This window comes from Eptesicus fuscus, chromosome 9 (assembly GCF_027574615.1).
Source record: "Eptesicus fuscus isolate TK198812 chromosome 9, DD_ASM_mEF_20220401, whole genome shotgun sequence".
Classification (NCBI taxonomy): domain Eukaryota; kingdom Metazoa; phylum Chordata; class Mammalia; order Chiroptera; family Vespertilionidae; genus Eptesicus; species Eptesicus fuscus.
The window spans coordinates 4,607,071-4,633,166 of record NC_072481.1 but is presented as its reverse complement, the minus strand read 5'-3'; the positions used below and the strand labels follow the sequence as shown (position 1 = coordinate 4,633,166).

Below are 26,096 nucleotides of genomic sequence, written 5' to 3'. Positions count from 1 at the left end.
GAACCACGGGCAGAACTTCCTGAGCGTCAGGCCGTGCTGCTCCGGGGATGGGACGCTGCCTCCGAGCAGGTCTGCAGCGCCTCCGATTTACAACTCTCAGCGGGCAAAGTGCCGGGGGGGGGGGGGGTGGGACACGAGGGGGGGATAGAGGGAACAGGGTGGTGGAGGGGGGAGGAACTCGGGCTTTTATGGTTCCTCCTCCTTCACTGCTGGGAAATTAGGGCCACCGGAGTCTGGCAGCTCCCAGTCTGGTCGCTGGAGTTGTAATTCAGGCTTCCTCCAGCAGAGGGCTCCTGAGGACGAGGGACGCAAACCCAGCCCGTCCGGGAGGGGCGGTTTTCGGGATGGGGTGGTTAGTGTTATATGATCCCATGCATGCAGGCAGAAGAGGTTTTCAAGATTTTGTGTCAACTAATAAAAATTAGGAAGTCTACTTAGAAATTCCCCTGCCGTTCAGGATCCGTGACATCTCCTAGGTCACCTAGGTTTCCCTCGGGCTTCTTACAGCGATCCGATCCGTCCAGCGGCCCCAGAGGGGTGCACAGGCGCTCGGGGCGCTCTGGTTTCTCAGAGCAGGCTGGGCTAGTTGCTCATGCACCTGTTCCCTGAGGACATTAACAGTGTTCCCGGGGAGGGCTGCCCGTCTTTGAATGGGGGTGGGGGCAAAGGTCAGATGGGACAACCCACCAGCGACACTGCACTGAGCTCTCAGGCCGCCCGTGGGTTTCAGGGGGCGCCTGTGCCCACCCCTGGCTCAGGAGACCTTACGGAGAGGCAGCAGCAAGTCCAGCCACGAGTCCGCGTGGACCAGCCACGGGGTTGGGACTCATTCTCCCCCACCAGCCTCTCCCTGAAAGGCCCGGCCCTTGTGGTGTGCAGGCCCCCTCGCCCCAGAGCCCAAATACTGTCGGTTGTCCCTCAGAGAGATCAGGCTTCCTTCTGGGTCGTAAATGGGCTTATTTCACGACAGCGGCCCAGGCATAGGAGGTTTCGTTGGAAAAGTACAAATTTGGGTTTTCTTCCAAACAGGAGGGTTTGGAGCGATTTGATGAAACTGTGAAATGGGCCGAGCTCGTCTTTGAAGCTCCCCCACTGTGGTCACCTCACTGACCTCGGGGCTCCCCCAGGCTCCAAGGGGCTGCAGGTCCCCTCTGAGGAACGCCTCGGCTCAGCCTGGCGCCTCGGCTCAGCCTGGCGGCCGGGGCGCCGCGTCTGTGTTGTGCCTGACCCGTCTCCCCCACCTTAGAAGTTTACACATTCTGTTTGGGAATCCGGTGCCCACAGGCCCCTGGACGGCGCCCGCTCTCCCAGCCACTTCCCAGGGACTGCAATGCCCTCGCTCAAAGGAGGGGTTCCAACCGGCGAAGTCACCCTTGGGAGAGAAGGCTGGTGCGGGGCACCTGGGCGCACCTGCCGGGAGCCTGCAGTTCGCCGCCTGCACCCCCGGCCTGGAGGTGTCTAGTGCTCATGACTGTTGGCCTCTTTGCCTCTCTAGGTCTCCACAGGCTCCCCCCTCGCTCCTCCCCACCGCGCTCCTCCCCGTCCCGTCCCGTGAGAGGCGAGAGCCCTCGGTCTCTCCCAGCCCGCAATCCGGATGCTGCGAGCAGTATGGTCTTCTGAGGGCCGTGCCCCGCGTGCGTCCATTTCTAGAAAGATCTGGGTGATGCTGGTCCGCGGCTACCAACACCGAAAGGGGCGGTGACTGCCCAAAAGGTACGGGCCAGTGTGCATGAGGCTACACAGAGAGAAAGGGGGTCCGCTAGGCCAAGGGCGTCATCGTTGGTGAGTCAGCCCCGTGGCCCCCAGCCGACTGATCTGTGGAGCGAGGGTCCGGTGCCCTTCTCTGTTGACCTCGCCTGTCCTTAGCGTGGACGTGCCGTAGGCGGGCGCCCATCCCACCAATTACTGTGTCTCTGACACCTGCCCTGCTTCACCAGGCCCCACCTGTCCTTACATTTCCGCCGTATCCGCCACGCTGCGTTCTCAAAGCCCCGGCGTGGACTGCTCTCTCTTCATAGAACAATCCACGTTTCCTATGGCGTGGGGTTTCCTTCCTTCCTTCCTTCCTTCCTTCCTTCCTTCCTTCCTTCCTTCCTTCTTTTCTTCCTTCCTTCCTTCTCCCCTTCCTTCCTTCCTTCCTTCCTTCCTTCCTTCCTTCCTTCCTTCCTTCCTTCCTTCCTTCCTTCCTTCCTTCCTTCCTTCCTTCCTTCCTTCCTTCTTTCTTCCTCTCTCTCCTTTCTCTCTCTCTCTCTCTCTCTCTCTCTCTCTCTCTCTCTCTCTCTCTCTCCTTTCTTTCTTTCTTCCTTCTTTCTGATGAGTCGATAGAACAGAATCAATAGCCTGTAGGTCCTGAAGACCTCACAGGCCAGGGAGGCTGTGGTGATCAGGAACGCTGTGCTGAGTTCGCATTTTCTGAATTAGGAGAGGAGTGTCCCTCTCCCTCCAGGGCCCCTCGGCTGCAGGAGTGAGTGTGCTCACCGTGGGCCCAAGGACCAGCCTTCTGGGTGCTCTTCCCTCTGATGCCTCCCTGGGGCCCAGGCTGGGAAAGGCCCCGTGGGTACAGCCTCTGGCTCTCCCGCCCGTTGGTGCCGAGGATGGTGGTGCCGAGGATGGTGACTGTTGGCCCAGCGCCTGGTCCGGTGCTCGGGGAGCGGGAGAGAACTTCTCGCTGTTCCGCAGCAGCAAGGGGGCAGTGTGGCTGGAGCAGAGTAAGCGAGAGAGCGCAGCTAAGTGAGATCCAGGCCAGTGGGGGCTGGTTCACTTGAGCTTTTAGGCTGCGGAAGGGCCTCTGGCTTTGCCTTGGTGGTGGTGGGGGGGGGGGGGAGCCCTGGAGGGGTGTGAGCAGTGTAGTGATGTGATCAGACATCAGGCCTCTCCTGGGTGCTGTGAGGACCGCTGTGGGGAGCAGGGCCGAGAGGAAGCGGCCGGGAGGCTGGGCGGCAGCCGGTGAGGCCGTGAGCGTGGCCTGGACGAGGGGGCAGAAGCAGCGCTGTGATGGGAAAGCAGAGGAGGGTCTGCATCTGGCTGGGTTTCGAAGGTGGAGCCAGCGGGCTGTGCTGATGGTCAAGGTCGGCTGCAGGGACTGTTGCCAGCACGCGGGGAGGATGCCGGGAGGAGGGGGCTGTGTGTGTGGAGATGGGGGGACTTCCGAAGGGCAGTCAGGGGTCACTGCAACCAGGACTTCAGTTTGGGAGCGATCGCGTGCTCAGACTCCCGTTACATCGTGAGACTTGGCTGTCCGAGTCCGGCGGTCGGTGGAGAGGCTGGGGCCGCAGATGGGAACGTGGGCGGCGTCACCGTGCAGCTTTGATTGACAAGCGTGAGGCTGGATGAGATCACCCAGGGAGGGCGTGCAGGTGGACTGGACCCTGGGGTCCCCCAACACAGAGAGTGGGGCCTGCAGGAGGAACCGGCAGAGGGGACTGAGGGAGAGGTCGGTGAAGGAGGTGAGAACGGAGAGAGTAGAATCCAAAACCCAAGTGGAAAGGAAAACGGCTTCAAAAGTCAAGGAGGGACCAGCTGTGTCAGCTGAGGCCGATGGGCCAAGCCAAATGGGACTTGGAGCTGGCCATTGGGTTTAGCAACGTGGAGGTCACCAGTGACCTTGACAAAGTAGGGTAGGACAAAGGCCCGGCGGGAAGGGAGCGGGTCTGTGAGGCGGGCAGGCAGCTCAGCGGGTGGGCACTGGCCAGTGTCCACGAGCAGGGAGGCCGTCCTCTGCCACGGGCCGCCGCAGGGGCCGCCGCAGGGCCGGGGCCGGTCCTCTTGTCCCCGGGATTGCCGGGAGACAGCCTCGGCCACCAGTCCGCAGGGCCGGCCACATGAGTTCTGTCCTCCTGGGAGCTGAAGGAAAGGCCCCCAGCTCGCGAGGAGCGTAAAGGACAAGTTGGATGCCAACGACGAGTCTCTTTCCCTTTTGCACTTGGGGTCTCAGCCCCCCAAAGTGGGTTGTCATGGAGACGCCTGTCAGTACCTAGTATGCCTCCCGTGCTGAACAGGAGGTGACACGGCCCAGGCTCGCCGTTCCCTGACGCTCCCGCTTCACTCGGGGTGGACTTCAGAGCGGCGCTGTCCAGTCCGGGAACCACGGGCCGCAGGTGCTGACGCCGTGAGGGAGGAAATGCCTCGGACATTGGATTCAGGTAATAAACTCCAGTCATCACAGTGGCCAGTGGCTTCCGTGCAGACAGCAGGGACACGGGCTGTCCCACCATCGCAGGCAGGTTTTAGCCTCTTCAATTGTTGGGAGGAGGCAGTCAAGGACCTTTCAAAATTGTGAGGAAAATTCTGTGAGACGCTGGCTGTTGTTTTTGTGGTTTTTTTTTGTTTTTTTTTTTGAGAAAAGGGTTAATAACTTTCGTCAGATTCTCAAAGGATTATGTGACCCCCCCCAAAAAAAAAAGGTTAAGAACCATCAATCTGGAGTAATAGATTATATACATAGTGAGACATACATTATCTACATGTATGACAATGTATATTACATGTATGGTGTGGGGTAGCCAGCACCTGGTGAGACAGAATGGAACTTTAAAAAGCCTTTTTTATTGACTTGAGAGAAAGAGAGGAAAGGAGAGACGGAGTTGCTGGTCCCCTTAGTCATGCATTCCCTGGTTGGTTCTTGCCTGTGCCCCGATCGGGGATGGAAGCCGCGACCTTGGCGTATCGGGACGATGCGCGAACCAGCTGCCCTCCGGCCAGGGTGGCGGAAGGTGACGTTGTACTTGAGGGGAGAGAAGCTGTGGGCCCTGCCTCCGGCAGTGGAGTCACAGACCTCCCCCAGAGGAGCCCCTCTGCCCTGGGAAGGGCCACTCAGGGTCCCTGGGACCGGGTTTGGGGACAGGAAACGTGGCTGAGGACGGCCTTGGCCAGGTAGAGCGGTGTGCCCGCCCCGGCGGAGCGGGAAGACGGTGGGAAGGTGACTGGACGCCTTGGGGAAGGAGGTAGAGACCCAGACCCTTGCACTGCCTGGGATGGGCTGGCATGTCGCTGAGGAGGGCGGCGACAGGAAGGCACGCACTTCAAAGGGTGAGGTGTCCGGGGATGTCACCTGAAGCCAACCCCGGGACTGAGAGTCCTGGGAAAGGGGGTGGACGCAAAGTCCAGGCCGCGCTCGGAGCAAGGACAGGGCCAGACCCCCGGGCTCACACCTCAGCTCTGCAGCTAACTAGCAGCAGCGGCACCATGACCTTGGGCCTAACCTCTCCGTGCCTCAGTTTCTTCATCTGTAAGATGGGGCTAATTAAAGCTTAGGGTTATTATGAGGATCAAACAAGGAACAGCACTTGTGCCCGAGCCTGGCCCAGGGAGACCCCTGGTGTGTCTGTTGAATAATCTCATGTGTGGGTCGGCAAGACTCGCGGCTGTCAGAGAGCTGTGGCACTGAGGGTCGAGGGCGGCCCCGTCTGAGGGAGGAGGCATCCTCCACCATCCTCCCAGCAGGTGTGGCCTGGCCGTCCCGGCTCTTCTGAAGGGGCAGTGGGGGCGGGAAGCAGGACTGGAGCCGAGCCTTGGGGTGAGCTGCTGCTCCCGGGGTCTTTGAGGGGGCGGGACCCTTGTCCTTCCCACAGTCCTCAGGCTGGGACGTGGGCCATGGTCAGTGTGGCCCTATTTCCCTCTTGGAGCTGGAGCAATGGGGGGGACCAGGGACGCGTAGTGACGAAAGCTGCAGGCCGCACGCAGACCCGGCGTCTCCCCTCTCTGGACTCAGGCCTGGGAGTTTTCACTCATCCAGTAAAAACTGAGGGGTCCCCCTGGGCTAGTGCCTTTGTCAAACATGGCCCTGTGTTCTGAGGCTGACGGCCCTGCCTTGGGCACTCAGCACAGGTCCCGATCCCAGGTCTGTCGCTTCCAAGCTGCATGACCTTAGACAAGGACATGGGGCTGAAGCCTCTCTGAGACTCCGTTTACCACCTGCTAAGTGGGCATCAGAGTAGGGAGGCGATAGCGCTGCTGGGGGACCAATGAGAGCAAGTCTGCAAAGCAGGGAGCAGGGCGTTGCATGGACCACGAGGACTTGTCCACAGCAGCTGAAGGCTGGGTGGATGGGTGTGCATTACACGCAGATCCATCCATCCACCCATAGGTAGCTCCTAGGAACAGGCTGGCCTCTGTGTCCTCGGGAAAAAGGGTGCCTTGATGCTGAGCCAAGAGCGGCTTCAGGGAAGCAAAGAGGACCTCAGAGCTAGTTTAGCTAAAGTGCCAGGCCGCCAGCGCGGGGCGATTCTCCCGGGACAGCATTGCACTTCTTGTGTTTGTTTATTCTTAATCTGGGGATGATTTCTCCACTGACCCTGCAAGGGGAGTTGGGGTTTCTTATTCAGAGATGGAGCCTTGCACACTGTGCTCCCTGGAGCACCCCTACATGCCACACACACACACACACACACACACACACTGGCCCATCCACTGTCACCCCACCCCTACCCCCACCCCCACACGATTCTCTGAGGTCAGGGCTACAGTGAAGAAAGCCCTTCCCCCGAAGACCCCGTGCCCCTGCAGGTTCCGGTCCGGGGTCCCCGCGTCCCTGTCGTTCTGTCTTCAGGGGTGTGCGACAGGCTGCATTGGCCTCCTGGCCACCGGCCCCCGCGGCAGCCACCGCCGGCCCCTGCAGGGAAGGGCCGCAGCCACAGGATGCCTGCGCCTCCTGGGTCCCCCACAAGAGGCCAGTTCTGAGCCCGGGCGTCAGCATTTGCCAGGAGTGCCTGGGCTTCTGGTGGCGGCGGCGCTCACGCCATGTCCTTCCAGCCGGTGAGGAAGGCGGCGGTTCCTCTCGTTTCTGCTGAGACGTAGCTCACCTGCCATCCGCCTCCCCACTGCAAAGTGTGCGATGTAGTGGGTTTTCGTCTGTGTACAAAATCGTGCGACCATCACCGTGTTCCAATCCCAGGACCCCGTCATCCGTCTTTGTTTAATTCACGTTCTTGGGCAAGATGGACCCACAGGCCGGCCGGCTGGGGAGCAGGACCCTCGGGCCTCTGTGGTTGACTTTAGGACGGAAGGCCTCTGGGACGGCACTGTTTCGAAGCTGTGTGTGGGCATGTGCCAGGGCACACCGGGGGCCGGAGAAGCTTGCCGATGCTACTCCACAGCTCCCTTTCTCTCTAGCCCCCCTTTGCCTGGAAGTTGGGGGAGATGTATGTCGCTGGATGGATTCTAGAGGAAATGCACATGGGCGCGGGGTGCTCGCACCTGGCAGGGCTGGAGAGAGGAGACAGAGCCCAGCAGAGAGGGGCCTGACACAGTCCTCACTTACACAGAAATGCTTAACGAAAAAAAAAAAAAAATGAGGCCTGGATATATTTGGGGCTCTCTGGATAGAAAAGTAGATATGAATCTGGTCCCTTCAACTCTCTAGCTGGTGCCTACCCAGCCCGGGCACCTTGCGGGTCCTGCAACCGTGCCACCGTGTGAATCTGCGGGGCGGGTTTGCTTCTGACAAAGTGATTTCTGTCCCGCAACAACCCCCAGGGCAGAGGGAGGCCGGGGGCACCCGGTCCCTTCAACCTGGACACAGAGGGACAGCTGGTCCCCGGAGAGTCCTAAGGTCCCGCCTGTCCCACTGGGTGGGATCTAGGATGCCTGGGGTGGGGTGGGGTTGGGGAGCCCCTTCCCACAGGGAGGGGGTTTCAGGGCCGCCCCTGCACTCACTTGCGTCCGCACCAACTCCAAGGGTGTCCTGCCCTCACAGGGTAGCGGGAACGGAGAGAACGGAGAAGTGAGTCCCCGGGGCTGTCCCCGCCTTCCCCCGGCTCCACGCTCTGGACCGACCCGCATCAGCGTTTGTGTCTCGGGAACGTTCGTTCGTGCCGGGTGCGGAGAAGGGGCTGCATCCGGCGCCCTGAGCTGACCCCCAGCCCAGGAGCCCCGGCTCCACTCCTGAGCGCTGCGCCTTGTTGGGACCCCGGCCGCCTCCTGCCGTGTCACCCCGGTGGCTGGTAGCGCGGGAACTTCCCCGGTGCCGGTTCCTGGCACCAGGACCCCTTTCCCGGCTCCTGAGCCCGGGGCTGCGTGGACCTTCCAGCTCTCCGGCGGGCAATGCAGGTCCAGACCCGGACGCCGCCCTCATCCGCGCCGGACACGGGTGTCTTTTTCCCTCTTCTAGGGAAGAGGCCCTGGGCTGGGCCTCGTGGGGGCCCCCAGGTTTCTCTTGGTCTTCTTACAGGCCCTCTCCGCCCGCCCGGGCTTCGGGCCCGCCTCGGAGGGCGAGGAGCCCCCGGAAGGGTCTCGGCGCCACGGGGCTGGGACATGGTCCCGGAGAGGCGCGCCCTGGCATTCCGGCCGGCGGAGGCGAGGGGCGCTGCGCAAAGTCCGAGCTCTCACCCGGGAGCAGCCCAGGAGACCGAGGGGCCCCTTTGGCCCGGGCCCCGCCTCACGGCCCAGCGCGCGCCGTCCCCCTGCCGGGCGCCCCGGGCAGTGCGCACAGCCCATCCCCCGACGTGCCCCCGGCGTCTCCAGCGCCCCCAGCCCTAATCTGGCTCCGGCGGACCCCGCCCCTCCGGTCCCCACCTGGGTTCTTCCTTTTCAGGTGGAGGCGGTGCCCGCGCCCCGAGCGTCTGGGGCGCGCCGACTGCCCGGATCTTGGGCGGTGGAGACGCGTCTCCCGCCCCGGGTGGCGCGCGCAGGAGGGAGGACCCGGACGCGGCCCCGCCTGGGCTTGCGCTGGGCTTGCCTGGGCTTGTTCAGAGCCGGCGCTTCCCTCCGCGACCGCGCAGAGCCGGGGGATCTGGAGATTTTGCCGGAGCCTCGCCGCCAAACTCGGGGAGGAGGGGGCCGGAGATCGCGCCCCGCTCCCCGCGTCCTTCCGAGGGGAGCGCAGGTAACGCCTGGGTTCTCCGTCCGCGGGAAAGTTGGAGCAGACGGAGGCAGGGCTAGACCGAGCACTTTAATTATAATCGTCATAGAAACCCTGTTGGATTGTGTGGCCTCCGAGTCATAAAGGGGAGAATTTCCAAGAAGCAACAACATGCTCTTTGATTTCATGGTCTCTGGAGAGAAAGGATTCCTTCTCTGGCTTTGCCCGCCGGCTCTTGCTTCCTCTCGCTGCACCCTGGGCGCAGGAGGGCGGCTGGCCTGGGAGTGGAGCGGGGGCCCTGGTTTTACTGCCGCTGCCCACCCACGTGAGGCCCGAGCAAATCCTTGACCCCCTGAGATGGGGGGCCGGGGGCGTCGAGACTGACCCCCCTACGCGGCTGCGAAAAACCTCGGGCTGTGCAAAGTGCTGCGGCCGCTGTATAGTGTGATGAAGAGGGCAGGTCTCCCAGCTCGTGTCCCAAAGAGAGGCCCAGGAGGGGGGTTCAGGCTTCCAGTCCCGCAGGTGAACGTGAGCTCACCCTCCCTAGCGCCCCGCCCCACTCCGCGGGCTGCAGCCCTGCCCGCCTGGGAACTTGAGGGAGGGCGCGTCTCCTAGTCCGGTCTCCTAGTCCGCGCTCCTGGCTGAGACCTGCAGGCGGCGTGTCGCGGGGTGGGGGGGTGGCCAGGTAGCGGGGATGGGCACATGCTCCGGCGCCTTCACTGTTGCTGTGCCTGGTGGAGCCGAGGGAGCGAGGGGCGCTGGCTGTGCAGAATGGCCAGGGCCTTCGCCCTCCTGGTCCATCCGCGCCGGCCTCCTGCAGCCAGGGTGGCTGGGCCTCCTGGAGTGGCGCCGGGGGACCTCTGTAGCAGATGCCCTCTTGTCAAGGGGCACGAAGGCCCGCTGGAGGTTACGTGGGGCGGGCAGGCTCTGCGTCTGCCTCAGGTCTGAGCTCTGGGGCACAGGGCCTTTCCTCTGAGCCTCAGTGTCCCCCATGAGCCCCCAGTGCTGTGCCCCCGGGCGGGATGAGTGGGCTGTGCAGCCTGGGAGGCTCCCTCATGGTCTGTCCACGGGTGGAGAGCGGGTGGGTCAGCACCTGCAGGGACCCCGGGGCCCATTGGCATCTGCTGCCATCCAGGGTAGTGGCCTGTCTCCTGACCGTCCCAACCTGAGGGCTGGCCGACTGGCCCGCTCTGCCCCGCCAGTCAGCTCTCTCTCCGGCGTCAAGGATCCCTGGACTGGACTGCATGTTTACTTCCCGCCCCAAGTCCTTGGCACACTTCACACATCAATACCGCGAAACCGCGCCCGGCCTCCGGGTCCTTCTCCACACCGCACACCAGGCGGTACTTCCCTGGATTGCGTCACCTGAGGGCCCTCCCGCCCTGAACCGGCCCTGGTCACTGGCCTCTGGGCTAGGAGGTGTGGGAAGATGGAAAGACAAGCGAGATGCCCCGGTCACAGGCTGCTCAACCTCGGGTTAGGGGAGGTCCGACGTGTCTAACAAGGCAGCGATGTTCACGGGTGTGCGCAAGAGTTTTTAAAACATGTAGCACCCAGCCGTTTAGTCGGGGCACGGGCCTCTTTGCCCTCAGATCCCAGGTGGGGAACCTTTTTTCTGCCCAGGGCCATTTGGATATGTTTACTATTACCCGAGGGCCATATAAAAGTATCATCTTAAAAACGAGCCTGCCATATCTGATCAAACATTTAACTAACTCTCCCCTAATGCCCTGGCAGGGCCAGACCACATGATTTCTCAGGCCTCTGGCCCGCGGGCCAGTCATTCCCCACCCCTGCCTTAGATTGTCAAATTAGCCATCCGGTGTGGATGAATCAAAATTATACCTTTTTTTTTTGGTCAGATAGGCAAAAAGATATTTTTTTTTGGTGTGCCGCAAGATTTTAGGAATTAGTTTGTGTGCCATGAGGTGAAAAAGGTTGAAAATCGCAGTAATAAGGAAATAGACAGGATTCCTTCCTTCCTTCGTCCGTTCGTTCAGCAAATATTTATTGAGTCCCTGCCATGCGCTGGCCTCCTTTCAGCTTTGAGACGACAGCAGTAAAACAAACGGGCACATCTTGACTTGTGGGGAGCTGGTCTTCGGTGGAGGAAACGGGAGATACATGAACAGAGTAATATTTGAAACTGTTAGATTGTGACCAATGCTATGAGCCGTATGAGGGTGCCGGGTGCCAGGGAGGGGTGTTCTTTTGGATGGGGTGGGGTGGGGGGTTAAGTCATCGAGGGAGGGGAGGGCTTTCCAGGCAGCGGGGCCAGCAGAGCAGATCCTGTGCTTGGTGCATCTGAGACATTGGCAAGGACGCCGGCGAGGCTGCGGAGAGGGCTAACAGGTGCCAGGTGGAGTCAGGCAGGGCCAGGTCACCGAGGGCTTTGTAGGCCCCAGGACTTAGCAAGAAAACCCAGCGGGTGATGGCAGCAGCCTTTGGGGGGTTTTGAGCTGCACCTGTCATGATCTCACGTCTTAAAACCATCCCTCTGGCTGTTGTGTAAAGAGTAAACTGAGCTGAGAGTAGCAGCAGGGACGCCCCTGGAGGCTGTTCCTCGGTCCCTCTGGAAACCATGGTGCCTGGACTGGGGCTGTAGTGTGGAGAAGACCGGGGGCGGGGGGGGGTGTAGGGGGGGTAGGGAGGCTTTGGAGGTAGAGCCAACAGCCTGCTCCTGGGTGGATGATGGGGAGTGGGGGGTGGGGGGAAGAGGACACAAAGATGACTGCATATAGCCCTAGCCAGTTTTGCTCAGTGGACAGAGCGTTGGTCCTCGGACTGAAGGGTCCCGGGTTCGATTCCGGTCAAGGGCACCTACCTTGGTTGCAGGTTCCCCAGCCCTGGTCAGGGTGCATGCAGGAGGCAACCAACTGATGTGTCTCTCTCACATCGATGTTTCTCTCAGTCTCTCCCTCTCCCTTCCACTCTCTCTCTAAAAATCAATGGAAAAATATACTTGTGTGAGGATTAACAAACAAACAAAAAACAAAGATGGCTGCACAGACTGTGACTTGCACAGATGGATGAACTGTTCACCAGGATGGGGAGATCTGGGGGAGCAGGCTGCAGGGTTTTCTGGGAGATCTGGGGTTTTGGTTTGGCTAGTTAGTTGCCCACGTGGAGATGGTATTGGGTGTTGGAACCTGGAGTGTAGGAGAGAGGTCTCGCTCTCCATGGGCCTGGATAGGATTGCTGAGGGCAGGGTGGGTGGCAGAGCAGGAGGTGGGAAATAGCCATCTTGGAGAACAGGGAGAGGATGGGCAAGGAAAGTGACAGAACAGCGCCTGATGTATGGCAGGTGCTTGATCAATATTGGTTGGTTGGGTGGATGGATGGATGGATGGATGGATGGTTGGATGGATGGATTGGTGGATGGGTGGATGGATGGTTGGGTGGATGGGTGGGTGGGTGTATGGGTAGGTAGGTGGGTGGGTGGGTGGATGGATGGGCGGGTGGGTGAATGGGTGGGTGGGTGTGGGTGGGTGGGTGAATGGGTGGGTAGGTGATGGGTGAATGGGTGAGTGGATAGATGGATAGGTGGGTAGTTGGATGGATGGGTGGGTAGATGGGTGGGTGGGTGTATGGATGGGTGGGTGAGTGGGTGGGTAGTTGGATGGATGGATGGATGGATGTGTGGGTGGGTGTATGGATGGGTGGGTGAATGGGTGAGTGGGTGGATGGGTGGGTGGGTGAGTGGGTGAGTGGATGGATGTATGGATGGGTGGGTGAGTGGGTGGATGGGTGGGTGAGTGGGTGGATGGGTGGGTGGGTGAGTGGGTGGGTGAGTGAGTGGATAGATGGATGGATGGATGGATGTGTGGATGGATGTATGGATAGGTGGGTGGGTGAATGGGTGGATGGGTGGGTGAGTGGGTGGATGGGTGGGTGGGTGAGTGGGTGAGTGGATGGATGGATAGATGGGTGGGTGGGTGGGTGGGTGGGTGGGTGGACAGTTCCAGGCATGAAGTGTAGGACTGCTGTGCAGTGCTAAGGATCTAACGGCCATGTAGAGACTGCTGGCTGCCAGATTCTAGCAGCGAGTACGGGAATGTAAGGAAACAGTAAGTGCTCTGGGATTTCAGGGGCACACAGGACTGGGGAGAGGCCGAGGCAGTTTGGGGGGAATAGAAAGGATTTGGGCTGAGCCTGGGAGAGCAGCCAGGATTCAGAGACAAGTGTGGAGAAGGGGAAGGGACACGGAAGGGAATGCGATAGCAAAGCTGGGAATGCGGGAGGCCTCCTTACGGTGTAGCTGTCTGTTCCAGGCACAGGCGTGGGGCTGGGTGGAGGGAGGGCTCTTATGAAGGGGGAAGGAAAGGCTGAGGACTAGAGGGCAGGGGATTAGCAGGGGAGCCAGAGCCTGCCCCAGAGGCCTGTCTTCACGCCCTGGCCTCCACCCTCTCGGATCCTGTCCACTCCTGCCTCCCACCTCGGGGAGCCAGGTGGCACCTCTCGGTCTGGTCTCTGGTCTCTGTGAGGTAGGGAGGGTGGGGGGTTATGATCCCCATTTGTTTTTTAAGCCTCACCTGAAGATATGTTTTTATTGATTTTAGAGACAGAGGGAGGGAGAGGGAAACATCAGTGTGAGAGAGAAACATCCTGTACAGACAGTCCTCGGGTTACGTCGGACTCGATGTACGTTGTTTCGTGGTTACGTCGCCATCTCCCATTTATTTATATAAAAAAAAGTTCCGTCATTTCGACGTATGTACATATGTGCTTTATGTTTTTTATTATTTACCACAAGTAAAGGTCAGGAATTGTTATCTTTCTTTTAAATTTGTTTTACTGCTTCACTTCATTACTGCTGTGTATGTGCTCCATGTGAGTGACGTGGGTGCTTATGTAGGTGGGTTCCGACTTAGGGCGAAAATCGCATTACATCACGTCATAGGAAGGGATCTCCGACGTAACCCGAGGACCTACTGTACACACCCCGACGGGGGAATCAGACCCCCAACCTGGGTATGTGCCCTGACCGAGAATCGAACCCGCAACCTTTTGGTATACGGGATGGCACTCCAGCCAACTGAGCCACCCGGCCAGGGCAAGATCCTCATTTTTGATAGAAGAGTGAGGTGCTGGGAGGCTGGTGCCACCTCCTTAGGGGGTGATGTGGGTGCAGTCTCCCCCCGCCCGCTGCGCCCTCCAGCTGTTCCTGCCCAGTTTGCACCTGTGGCCTTTGCTGAGGGCCCGGCCTGCTCTCCTGTGTTAGGTGTTAGGGAGGCAGGCAGATCACTTGTTGGTACCACACCGAGAGGAGGGGTGCTGACTCCAGAGCCATCGGAAGTGGCATCTTGCGTGCGCACACGTGTGTGTGTGTGTGTGTGTGTGTGCGTGTGTGTGTGTGTGTGTGTATAGTCAGGGAGGACTGGCAGGGGCCCTTTAAATCCAGCCTCAGTGATTGAAGTCCTTAGCAATGGAAGCGGTTGGTGGCCCGCGGTGGGCTGTCCCCTTGCATTCTGGGCCTGGCTGTAGATGCCATGCGGAGGCTGCTGGGTGCCGGGGTCTAGCAGCTCTTTCCTCCACTGGAAGTGCCCCGCCAGGGCTCCAGCGCCCTTAAGCGCCTGGCGCGGAGTCAGGGGCTGCTGCCCAGGCCCAGCTGTCTCTGGCTGCGTGAATCGGGAAGCATGACTAACCGTCCCGGGTTTGCTTCCTCATCTGTCAGGTCGGGCTCGTGTGAGGACCCCTCCGTAGCGTTTGGTGTGAGAGAAATTAGACGATGGACACGAACTCTGCAGCAGGCTGTGGCCGCTACGAGGCCTCATCCGTGATGAAGAGCCTCGCTTTCCCGGATGCGGAATAATTTCAGGAAGCCAGGAGAACCTTCCTCCACCCCTGCAATCCTGGGAGGCTTTGGAGGTTTGTGTTTGGTTGGCTTTTGCATTGCAAATTTCCCTCTCTCCACTTCCTAAAAATGGGTGCTTTCCTTTGTTGTTGTCGTTAGCTAGCATTGCAGATACTTAGGGGGGTAAAGTGCCTTGGGTTGATGCAAAAAGGCACCCTGAACCGCCGCCCCCCCACCCCCCCACCCCCGTCCCCGTCCCTGGCTGTGGGCAAGTGGTAGCTGACCCCACTGGGTAGACCCCAACATCTACCCGTCTAGACCTAGGGCCCCCCCCCCCCCCCCCCGACCTCTCCCGCACTGTCATTGGCTGACCCACTCCTCCCAGCCTCCCCACCTCACCTGCCGGATTCCCATCGGACCCCCCTCCTTCCTCTGGGCGGATCAGCCTGGGGCTGGGCGCCACGCTCCCTCCCCTCGGAAGAAAGTGGAGTTTCAACACTCAGGAGAAGAAAAGCGGGTGGAGAAAGGGAGGGTCCCTCGGAGGAGAAGGAGCTGGGTGGGGGCAGGGAGGCCCCCTTGGGGGAGGGGTGTTAGCTGACGCGAGCGGAATGGATTCCTAACCCTGACATTAAACATATTCTGAGGAAGTCACATCGTCTCACAACAAAAGGAATGACTCAAGGAGGACTTGGAAGTGGGGGGACTGCTGTCATTATTGCCCCTCTCCTTCTGAAACCCACCCCCAGCGCCGGGGAAGCAAGTTTTATAAAATCCTGGACCATGTGATGGACCACGGATCTGCCCAAACCCCAAAGCACATCCACATCGCTGCCTGCAGCCCCGAGAGGCAGGGAAGCAGCTCCTGTAAAGCTGCTGAGAAGCAGCTGCTCAGGGGCCTGGGTCCCTCCCAGCGGCTCCCTGCCCTGCACGCCACCTCCCTGCTCAGGGCTGAGCCAGAACCGGGGAGGGCTGTGGGCGGGAGGTAGAGAGAGCCGCGAGGATAAGGCAGCGCGCTGGCCTTCTAGCAGGGAAAAGGTGGGGCAGAGTCATAGTTCAGCCTGCAGGGGGGCGAGGACAGCTCTCCAGCCCCCCACTTTGGCACCCACCGAGGACTGTCCTGGCCCCTCCAAAGCCATTTGACCCAGGACACTTCCAAACTCCCACTCCTAAGCCACAGCTTTCCACTCTGAATGTTGTTTTAAAGGCAAACACTTCCCTGCCTGCCTCCTCCTCTCCCCTTCACCGAACAACCGCACCGTCTCCCAAATGCTCCCCGAAACGCAGCTTCGCCGGCGCACCCCGAGCTCATCCCGTCCATTCGTGTGCGTTGTGCCAGGTCAGCCTGGGCGCTGCCCCGAGGCTCGCTCTCACGCTCAGCCTGGAACCCGTGTCCATTAACTTTGGTCGAGGTTGCCTTGGAAGCGGGGAGAAGTAGGAAGAAGGTTGTTTGGGAGTGAGATGGCCCTCGTTTCACCCCCATTTCCTCGGGGTGCTGGGCAAGGATTGAACACCTCTCAACCCTCTGCCCATCTGGGAATAGATTATGTTTGCCCGGCCGGCCTCACAGGATTGCCCGGAGGGTCGCGAGACGGTTATCTTCACAACGCTCCTTGGTCTGCCTCCAGGTCAAGGCTCTGCACCCGCGGGCCTGACCGACCATCGCCGCCGCCCCCGCCTTCACTGCCCAGCCGGCAGCAGAGGGGGACAGTCAGGCGGGGACAGCGAACCCTCAGGGAGCTCTCTGAAGTTGCTTGTTTAATCGCTGTACTGATGCGATGCGGAAGCTGCTGTTGTGTCCATTTTACAGATGAGGAGACTGAAGCCTGGGGGGACGTCGCCGGGCACACGTGTCGTGACGGCAGAGCCAGGGCTGGCACGACCGGCACCCTGCCGCGACCTCGGTGGGGGACACGAGGCCCCGCCCAGGAGCTGACGTGGTCTGAAGCGCTTTGGGAGCTGCTTCTGTGGGCCTCACCTGAGCCGCCTCTGTTGCTGAGAGGTAAGTGCAGGTCCCGCCCACACTCGAGGGCTGGGGCCGGCATCAGGGCGTGGACACCACCCCGGGGCCACCGCAGGGTCTGTCACCACCGTTTCTAATTCTGTTTGTGGACCTTGTGTCCTCATAGTGTCTTGTTCTGTCAGCAGTTTACAACCTAAAAAAAATAATAATAAAAGTAAGGCCCGGGTGGGTGTGCCCAGTGGTTAGAACATTGGGCCGCACACCATAAGGTTTCGGGTTCGATTTCTGCTCAAGGGCACGGACCTGGGTTGCAGGTTCCATCCCCGGCCTGGGTCGGGGCGCATGTGGGAGGCAGCCAATCAGTGTGTCTCTCTCACATCGATGTTTCTCTCTGTCCCTTCCTCCCTCCCTTCCTTCCCCTCTATCTACAATCAACGGAGGAATATCCTCGGGGGAGGATTAACAGAACAAAAAAAGTAAGGACACCAGCAGCATTTATGTTATTTTTATTTTTTACAGTTTTTGTGAGCATTTCTGGCATTTCCCCCCAGCCCCCTGGATTGCGAGGACCCGCCCTCCGGGGAGTTGGTACCGTCAGGGCTACTACCTCACTCCCTCGGGTAAACGGTCCCAGGAATTTTTTGAGAAAATCAGACCCACAGAAGACTGTGGCTGAGTCAGCAGAGAGAGAAGGGAGAGCCCGTGCAGAGTTCAGACAGTGAGTCAAAACTCGCACCTTCCCCCATCCTTTTATTTATTCCTTTACCCACTGAGGCATGTCCACGTGTCCGGCACACCCTGTGGGCATCTGTGTGCTGTACCCACTACCGTGCTGGGTGCTGAGAGACGTAGCCACACCCCACCCCCCCCCCCCCACCCCGCACCCCCGCACCCCCGCACCCCCGCACCCCAGGCAGGGTAACAGAGGAGAGGGCACGCCCTCGGCCTGGGACGCCATGGGCGGCTTTGCGCCCTGTGGGTGCGGGGACCCCCTGGAGGTCACAGCCGGGCCAGGCAGACAAAGGGAGCAGTATGCTTGCTTACCCCAGAATAGACACGGTTTACCTTTTCTGCCGAGTCAGTGTCACGCCGAACCTCGGTGGCCCCGGGGCCCCAGCCTCAGCGCACGGGCCCTTCCATGTGGTCGGTGTGTTTCATGGCCTTTCCATGTCTTCTGTCCTCCGCCCCTCGCTCATCTCTTAGTTCTGTCAGTGACTCTGATTTCAGCAAACCTCCTTTCTGAGTTGCTGCTGGGGGTCAGGACCCCCCCCCCACCCCCGCTGTCAGTTAGCCTCGTGTGGGGGACCGAGTTAACACGGGGTCGGAAGAGCAATCCTGCCCTCCCCGCAGTGTCACAGCGAGAGGACTTCACCGGGAACACGGGCATTGCTGAGATCCGATGCTTTGTTTACTATCAGTCCCATCGTTGACTTACTTGACTTTGAATTTCCGCTCACTGTGAAGCGGGGTGAGGTGTTATTCACGGGGATTATAGATGAACAGAAACGAGAAGCTGCCCGGGACACAGTATTAGGGGTCCCAGTACGATCTCAGGAAGGGCAGCAAATGCTCATGGAGTTGGGCTGCTCAGAGGCCTCGTTCTTACTCACTCCTCCGTCCCCCACTCCCCCAAGCCCCTGCTTCCCCCTCCTGACCCTGATCGGCAGCCGTGGGAGCAAGCAGGCGCAAAGCTTACAGGTGCTGGGGTGGGGGTGCAAGTTAGCACCCATGACGCTCTTCCTCAGGGTGACCCTCAGGGGCCAGTGATGCTCTAGAACCTCGTTGTGGTCCGAGGGGCCCTCCGTGGTCACGGCCACCTGCTGGGTGTTGGCAGGAGGCGGGATGTCAGCCTGCGGCTCCTCCCCTGTGGGTGCCTGGCCTGGCACAGGAGCTGGTTTTTCCCGTTTCCTCAGATTAGCCGGAGGAGGTGCTCTCACTGCCTCTACCTTTCCCTCTGCCCCCCTGAGTCTCACTCGGGGCAGTTGTGGGGGTCCGGTGACCCTGATCGGGGCAGTTGTAGGGGTCCGGTGACCCTGATCAGGCAGCTGTCGGGGTCCGGTGACCCTGATCGGGCAGTTGTCGGGGTCCGGTGACCCTGATCGGGCAGTTGTCGGGGTCCGGTGACCCTGATCGGGCAGTTGTCGGGGTCCGGTGACCCTGATCGGGCAGTTGTCGGGGTCCGGTGACCCTGATCGGGGCAGTTGTCGGGGTCCAGTGACCCTGATCGGGGCAGTTGTCGGGGTCCGGTGACCCTGATCGGGCAGTTGTCGGGGTTCGGTGACCCTGATCAGGCAGTTGTCGGGGTCCGGTGACCCTGATCAGCAGCCATGGGACACTCAGTGGAAAGTTTTCAGAGCAGGGAAAGTGTGTTCCCAGGAAAGGAGGTATGGATACGAGGTATTTGCTCTCATTTTTCTTTTTTTTTAAGGTTTTTTGAAATTATAAAATTAGTAGTAATGCTCATAAAAAGTCATATGGTCCAGAGGGGGGTGAAGTTAATGGGTTGGGCCCATTTCTGGTCTGCGTCTCCCCCCAACTCCCAGCTCCCTAAGGCGGCCCCTGTGAGCCCTGGGCCTGCGTCTGCCCTGGGCGCGGCCACCCAGCTCTCGGGAGGTGTCTGTGGACTCTGCTGGGCCTCAGGGCGACCAGCAAATGCCCCGGATTGAATTGCGAGGGGCTCCCTTTAGTTCCGGAGCCTCTGGCTCTTCGGATCCTGTCACTCAGTTGCCCCACACACACACTTTGTCTCTGGAGGTTGGGGTGAGGTTTCTGGAGGTTGGGGTGAGGTCGGGCTGGACTCACCCGGGGGCGTGGCGCCCGCCCTGGCTGGCAGGTCAGGAACGCAGACTGACTGCTCTCCCGGGCGGGCGAGGCCTTTATTCATCCGGGCGAGACAAACACGTGACGGTCCCTGCCCGGGAGGCACCTGCCCCGGGGAGGTGAGAGCTATCATCGCTCTCTCCATCGCTTCACTGTGAGCTCGTCCGAGGGGGAGTTCTGCAGACGGGAACCCCGGGAACCCCTCGCCCAGGCGGGAGGCTGTCCCGGAGGCCCCTCCCGGGGTGCTGACCCCGTTCTCACCTGGCCAACGTGTCCCCAACCATGGCCCTCTGGGCTGAGGGACATGTCCGGTGACTAAAGATGACTGTTTGCCTAGGACTTCTAAAAAATACCTTTTCATTGTATTACAGCCATTTTTCTCCATGGAGGGCTGTTGACATTGGGGTGGAGTCGTTCTTGGTGGTGGGGGCTGTCTGATGCCTGTGAGGTGGTTAGCACCTCCCTGGCCTCTACCCACTGGATCCCAGTGGCGCCCCTCCCTCGTGGTGACACTGCCCAATGGGAGACAAAGTCCCCCCTGCTCCCCCTCCCCTTCCCCCTCCCCTCCCCCCGCCCCCGAGAACCACTGGCTCCGGGTGCGGGTCAGAGGGGCTTTCTGGGCCGCCGCTTTGCATCACCGCCTGCCTCTCGCTGCCCCACGGCTTCCTTTGTTCTTGCTCCGAGGCTGAGCGCATGGGCTCATTTGTTTGCGTGACTCACCCAGCGCTAACCACACGCAGCCGCCCCACGCTGGGGGATCCCAGGTGACTTATCACACACAGGACTTTGCCGGAACCTCCGCTCCTTCCCAGCTCCCCCGGGGAGAGACTTCCCTAAAGTCCTGACGAGCAGGCAGAGCCCCTGCCGACGGCTTTCCTGCCGCACCTTCGCGGTTCCGCTTTCTGAAGTCCCTGCGCCTTTCTCTCCCGTTACTTCCGGTCTCAGCCCAGCGACTAGTGGGGGATCTGAGGGCCGGGCCGGGCGGCCTGGAGCTGGCCGTGCTGGGAGGACTGCTTAGGGCCTGTGACCCAGCACCGGGGGAGAGGAAGGCCGCGGACCGGCGGTGTGAGAGCCAGGAGGAGGAGGACAGGATGGGCCCCCGGGGTCACACCCCCCCTGCTACCCATCAGGTTCCTTGAGCAAGACCCGGCCTGTTTGCTGGCCCCGCGGGGGACACAGAGAGCCACTGGCTTTGAGGGGCCTCAGGAAGCACAGTGTGGCTGTGAGAAGGGACACCGCCCCCCCCCCCCCCGAGGTCGGAGGCCACGCCACGTTCTCCTTCCAGCCTACGTGGGCGGGGCTGGACCCCGAGGAAGGAGGTGGGGTGTCTGAATTCCACCACTGGGCCCCCTGCTCCTCTCTCTGCCTCCCTGTCCCCGCAGGGAAATGGGCCCTGGCTTCCGAGGAGCGGGTGCAGACCTTAGCATCTACCCTGCACTCGGAGACCCCCCGGGTGCTCCCCGCAGTGTCGCTGGTTCTGTTGGGCAGGGGCTCCCAGGGGCTCGGTTTCATGGGCTGCCGCTGGGGCGCACGCCTGAGCTTGAGCCGTGGCTGGGATGGCCGGTCCCCCCAGCAGCCACGTCTGTGACCTTGCCCTCAGACAGCTGGCACTCCCAATCCACGTGCTCGATGGGCATCGGGGCCGGAGAGGGAGGGAAGGGAAGCCAAGTGGGCTGCCGAGGACTCTCAGTCCCGACGGCAGGCCCCGAGGCCGTGATGCTGCCGCCCCGATGCCACCAGCCCCCCAGATGGCTCATCAGGACCCTGGTTAACACACCGAGCCAGGCCTCCTCCCACAAACCAGGAGCACCCCAGGTGCTCAGGGCTGGGGACAGGGGATGGGGGCCTGCGTGTGCTCAGAGCAGCGTTCGGGGCGCCCGGATTCCCTCTGCTCTCGGGGCTGCTCTCCTGCCTTCACCTGTGCCTGGCAGAGCTCCGCGCCTTCCGGATTCCAGGTCCGCAGTAGCGGTCTGTTGACGGCCGGGGAAAAGCACTTTCCCAAAATAGCCGCCCGCCCCAGGGGAAGGGCAGCCCTGGAATTTGACCCTGATGGTCACCCCTGCGGCCTCGCCTGGGCCCCTGGGCCCGCCCAGCCCCACCTGACTGTCACCGTCATGGTCAGCGAGGGACGGCTGGCGGGTGTGGGGCCGGGTTTTTCCTCTCTTCCCCACCCTCTTCCTCTTCCCGTTTGTTCTTTCTCTTCAGCTTTAAGTTTAGAGTCCAGATGACTCAGGAGAGATGTCCCAGCACCTGATTGGCTGGGGGCAGGTCACAGGATGGCAGCGGAGCGGAGAGGACAGGAGAGGGGAACCCACGAGCCGTGCCGTGACCTCCGTAGGTGAACGCACACCTGTGGAGGGGCCCGGGCGCTGGCCCAGCCCTGCCCCTGGCAGCCACACCAGTCCCGGAGGCGGCAGCAAGGCCGACACGCCGGGCCGGTGGAGCCGGCCCCACAGCCATGGGGCCACCGTGAAGGTCCGATCCCTGCCCTCCCGCAGCCCACAAAGCAGGTAAAACACCTTCTAATTTTTTTCTGCTGGTTTAGTTCACCGTCAGCTTGAGGGAAAGGCCTTTGGGATTAGTGGGGAAAATCATGAATTTGTTTGGCCGGGATTTACTGGGGTTTTGCATAGGAAATTTGGCCTTGATGTTAGAAAAGGGACAAACATCACTGCCTGGTCCTTGGTTCTGAAAAGCAAATATTTTACCGAGCTGTACATGTTCAATGGCCAGCGGGGAGGGCTCGTCCGGAAGGGGTGAGAGTATTCGTGATGCCGATGGTTGGGGCTGTTTACCTGTTCAGTGTGGAAGGGGGTTGGGTGGAGGCTCAGCTTTATCCAGGACACCCGCAGCCCCTACGCAGAGAAAACGGGATTGCTGGGCTTCTTCCGAAACTCAAATAGACGTGACCGCCCCGTGGGCTGGATTTTGTGCGGCACTGAGGTTCTGAACTCACCTCTCCTGGTGAGAAGACTCCGCTCGCAAAGGCCGGGCTCTAGCCTTTCACTCCTACTGTCCAGCCGGTGAACGCCCCTTCCCCGTCTCCTGTCTCCCAGGGATCTTGGGGGTGGGGGGTGGGGTGCACAGGAAGGGAGGGAGCGCAGGTCTGAGGAATAGACCCAGGACCCCCCACCGAAACAGGGAGGGTCCTCATTGACGTCCTTGGAAACATCTTGACCACCTGCCTCTGCACAGCGGCTCTCCTGTCCTGTCCGCCTCCATCGCGGGTGGTCGCCCAGATCTTGGGGGCAGGGAGGGGCGGGCAGGGGGGAGTGCAGCCAGTCTGGAATTCCTCCACATGTTGCACTTTGCAGGGGGCGGACCCGGAGGCTGTAAAATTTTATGACAGAGTCATTTTTTTTGATAAGTGGTTTTCTGCGCCCAAATTGCTTAGATGATGGATATATCAGTTAGGGTTCCCTCCCTCTATGAGTAGAAGAAAACTCCATTCAAAATAATTTAAATAATTAAAACATTAAAAAAGGTGTAAAACATGCCTTAGCTGGTTGCTCAGTGGTTAGAGCACCGGCCTGCAGCCTGAAGGATCTTGGGTTTGATTCCAGTCTAGGGCAGTTGTCGGCAAACTCTTTAGTCAACAGAGCCAAATATCAACAGGACAACGATTGAAATTTCTTTTGAGAGCCACATTTTTTAAACTTAAACTTCTAACGCCACTTCTTCAAAATAGACTCGCCCAGGCCGTGGTATTTTGTGGAAGAACCACACTCAAGGGGCCAAAGAGCCGCATGTGGCTCGCGAGCCGCAGTTTGCCGACCACGGGTCTAGGGCAATGTACCTCGGTTGCAGGCTCGATCCCCGTCCCGGGCAGGGCACGTGCAGGAGGCAACCAGTCCATGTGTCTCTCGCATTGATGTTTCTCTCTATCTCTCTCTCCCCCTCCCTTCCATTCTCTCTAAAAAAAAAAAATCAATGGAAAAAAATATCCTCGGGTGAGGATTAACGAAAACAAAAACTAATTTGTAAAACACCAGCCCAGAGGCCAGGCGGCTCCGAGGTGGGCACCTCCAGCGGCTCGGCCACGTGGGGTCAGGTTCTCTCACATCTGCTCTGCACCCTCCGAGTACTGGCTTCAGCCCAGCCGGCTCCCCTCCTGGGGTCTCTCCTGATGACTGAGGAAACCTCCCAACCCCCTGCGGGCTTTCCCACACATCTCATTGGCCAGAATTATGCCTCGTGCCCCGCCCAACCCATCGGTGCCAAGAGACGGGATGGTTGTGGTGGAATTCGTGGGACGCCTGACTAGGGAGCCGGGAAGCCTTACCTGAGCCCAGTCAGGGCCTGTGAGGAGAAGGGGGCGTGGACTTGGGACAGGCGACCAACAGTGTCTGCTGCATCCGAAAATGTAAACCCACTCCGATTTCTAACTGATTTGGAGAAATGCAATAGCTCTTGCTCCTAAAACACATGTGTGTTATACTCAACTCTTTTTTTTAAAAAAATATATATATATATATATATATATATATATTTATATATTTATATATATATATTATTTCAGAGAGGAAGGGAGAGGGGGAGAGAGATAGGAACATCAGTGATGAGAGAGACTCATCCACAGGCTGCCTCCTGCACACCCCACACTGGGGTTCATGCCCACAACCCGGGCCTGTGCCCTGACCAGGAATGGAACCATGACCTCCTGGTTCATAGGTTGACGCTCAACCACGGAGCCACGCCGGCCATATTAATTCCTAACGCAAGGGCAGCTTCAGGCAGTCACGGTGTCCACCCTCAGCCTTTCACTCCCAGGAAGGTCCCTCCTCTTTACAAAACCTCAAGGCTGGCGTTTTCAAGCGTTTGAGCTTTGCTCCCTCCTGGTGACCCGCTGCCTCCCGGGCTGGCTGCTCAAGGCTGCATCCCTGAGAGCTAGGATAGGGGGAATAAGGTTCTGACTATTCAGAGGCGTTAGATGAACAGAACAAGCGCCACCAAGCTCACCTGCCAGGAACGCGCTGAGTTCTCTCTTTTCTCCTGAAACTCGGGGGGAACGAAGGTGCTGGCTGCCCCGCGGGGGGGAAGCTGGTTCCGGTAGGCACCGGCCTGATGTCCTTGTTGAGACTGAAAACATCCAAGTTGGTCCTTTTTTGGACCACCCCTGAGACCGCCACTCTTAGGGCAGGTTTCTCTCCGCCCGGCTCCGGCTCCGGCTCCCGCGGATGGGGCGGCCTCTGAGGCTGCGCTGAGCTTGCTCACCTCCCGCCGCCGGTCAGGGTTACCGGGTCAGGGTTACCGGATGAGAGCAATGCGAGGGCCAGAAAATTCTGTCCAGCTTTGGGTGTCACGGTGGAATGCGAGAGGACACTGCTGGCCAGTACCACACGCACGGGCTCCCGTCGGCACGGGGAGAGCGTGATGCCAATGACCCAGCCTCTTCCTCCAGGTGGCCCCGGAGAAACACTGTTCTCGCGGCTCCGAACGGCTGTGCGCCCTTCCTGCCGGCTCCCCTTCTCCGTGGCTCCCCCAAGGCCAGGACATCGCCCTCCCCCGACGAGTCCTCCACCCAGCACGGTGTCGCCATCACGGTAGGTGGCGGTGGGTGAGGGTCCCCCGTTCTCTCTGAAGGACGCGCTGTGGGCAGGGCTCCTGAATGCACCTCCACATCCCAGAGGAGAGGGCGCCTGCTCCCCCGGGAGGTGGGACCTCCGAGCGCCTTGTTACCAGAATCACTTTTTCTTTTGTTCTTTTTTTAAAATATATTTTATTGACTTTAGAGAGGAAGGGAGAGGGAGAGAGAGAGAGAGAGAGAGAAACATCAGTGATGAGAGCGAATCATTGATCAGCTGCCTCCTGCACACTCCCCACTGGGTATCAAGCCCGCAACCCCGGCACAGGCCCTGACCGGGGAATTGAACCGTGACCTCCTGGTCCATAGGTCGATGCTCAACCACTCAGCCACGCCGGCCGGGCTAGCTCGTAAAGCTTACGCACCAGGAACTGAGAGCTCCCCTGGTAAAGGTGACTTCTGGTTTCCTTGCCTTCCCCCTAGTTCCCTAGGCCAGCAGCGCCCACCCCACAGCACGACGCGTGGGGCCCGGGGCTCACGGGCCCCGTGTGAAGTGAAGGCCAAGTCAGGCTGCGCCCTGAGCGCGGCCTTGAACCGCCTGTGTTACTGCCACGGGCGCCCACCCGTCAGGGATGGGCCAGGGGCCCCTCCATCTGAAGGAGCGTTCGTGTACATCTACCCTTCGCTCGGCCCTCGGGTTGTGACTTCCCAGGAGAGTCTGACTTGCTGTGCTTTGTGGGTGGGCCGTGCCTGGTCAGTTGAAGGCCTCTAGGAGCAGAGCTGGGGTTTCTCTGGGGAAGAAGAAACTCCGCCGGTGGGCCCAGGGTGGCTGCCTGAGAGGCGCCCGCCTGCCCGGCTGCCCTCCAGCCCCGGGTCACGTCAGCCATTTCCTGGAAGTGAATCGTTTCACCTCCACCTCCTTCCGGCTGCTTCTCCAGCAGATCTCTCTGACCATACACGCTCGCATGGTGCTCGGCATGGGGGCGGGGGCTGCTTTATGCTGCGCTGACTTCTCACGTAGACACGTGGACACCCTCTCCCCTTCCTCTCCCAGGGAAGTGCTGGCTTGTGTTTCTCCTTGTGGCCAGTGGTGGGCCGGCCCTGGGGGTCCGTCGCCAGTCTCAGCGCTCTCCTCCGTCCTCCCTTCCTCCCCAGATTGCCTTCTTCTCCACAGGTCCCGGGGGAGGCAGGGCCAGCTGTG

General features: G+C 60.3%; 1 long non-coding RNA gene across 1 annotated transcript; it reads left to right on the top strand.

The window, feature by feature from the left end:
* Positions 1–14,474: 14,474 nt before the first annotated feature.
* Positions 14,475–21,873, top strand: LOC129150262 (uncharacterized). The gene is made up of 3 exons (XR_008556997.1): positions 14,475–14,665; positions 16,399–16,590; positions 21,577–21,873. It is a non-coding gene; the product is annotated as an uncharacterized LOC129150262 (long non-coding RNA).
* The last annotated feature ends 4,223 nt before the right edge of the window (positions 21,874–26,096 follow it).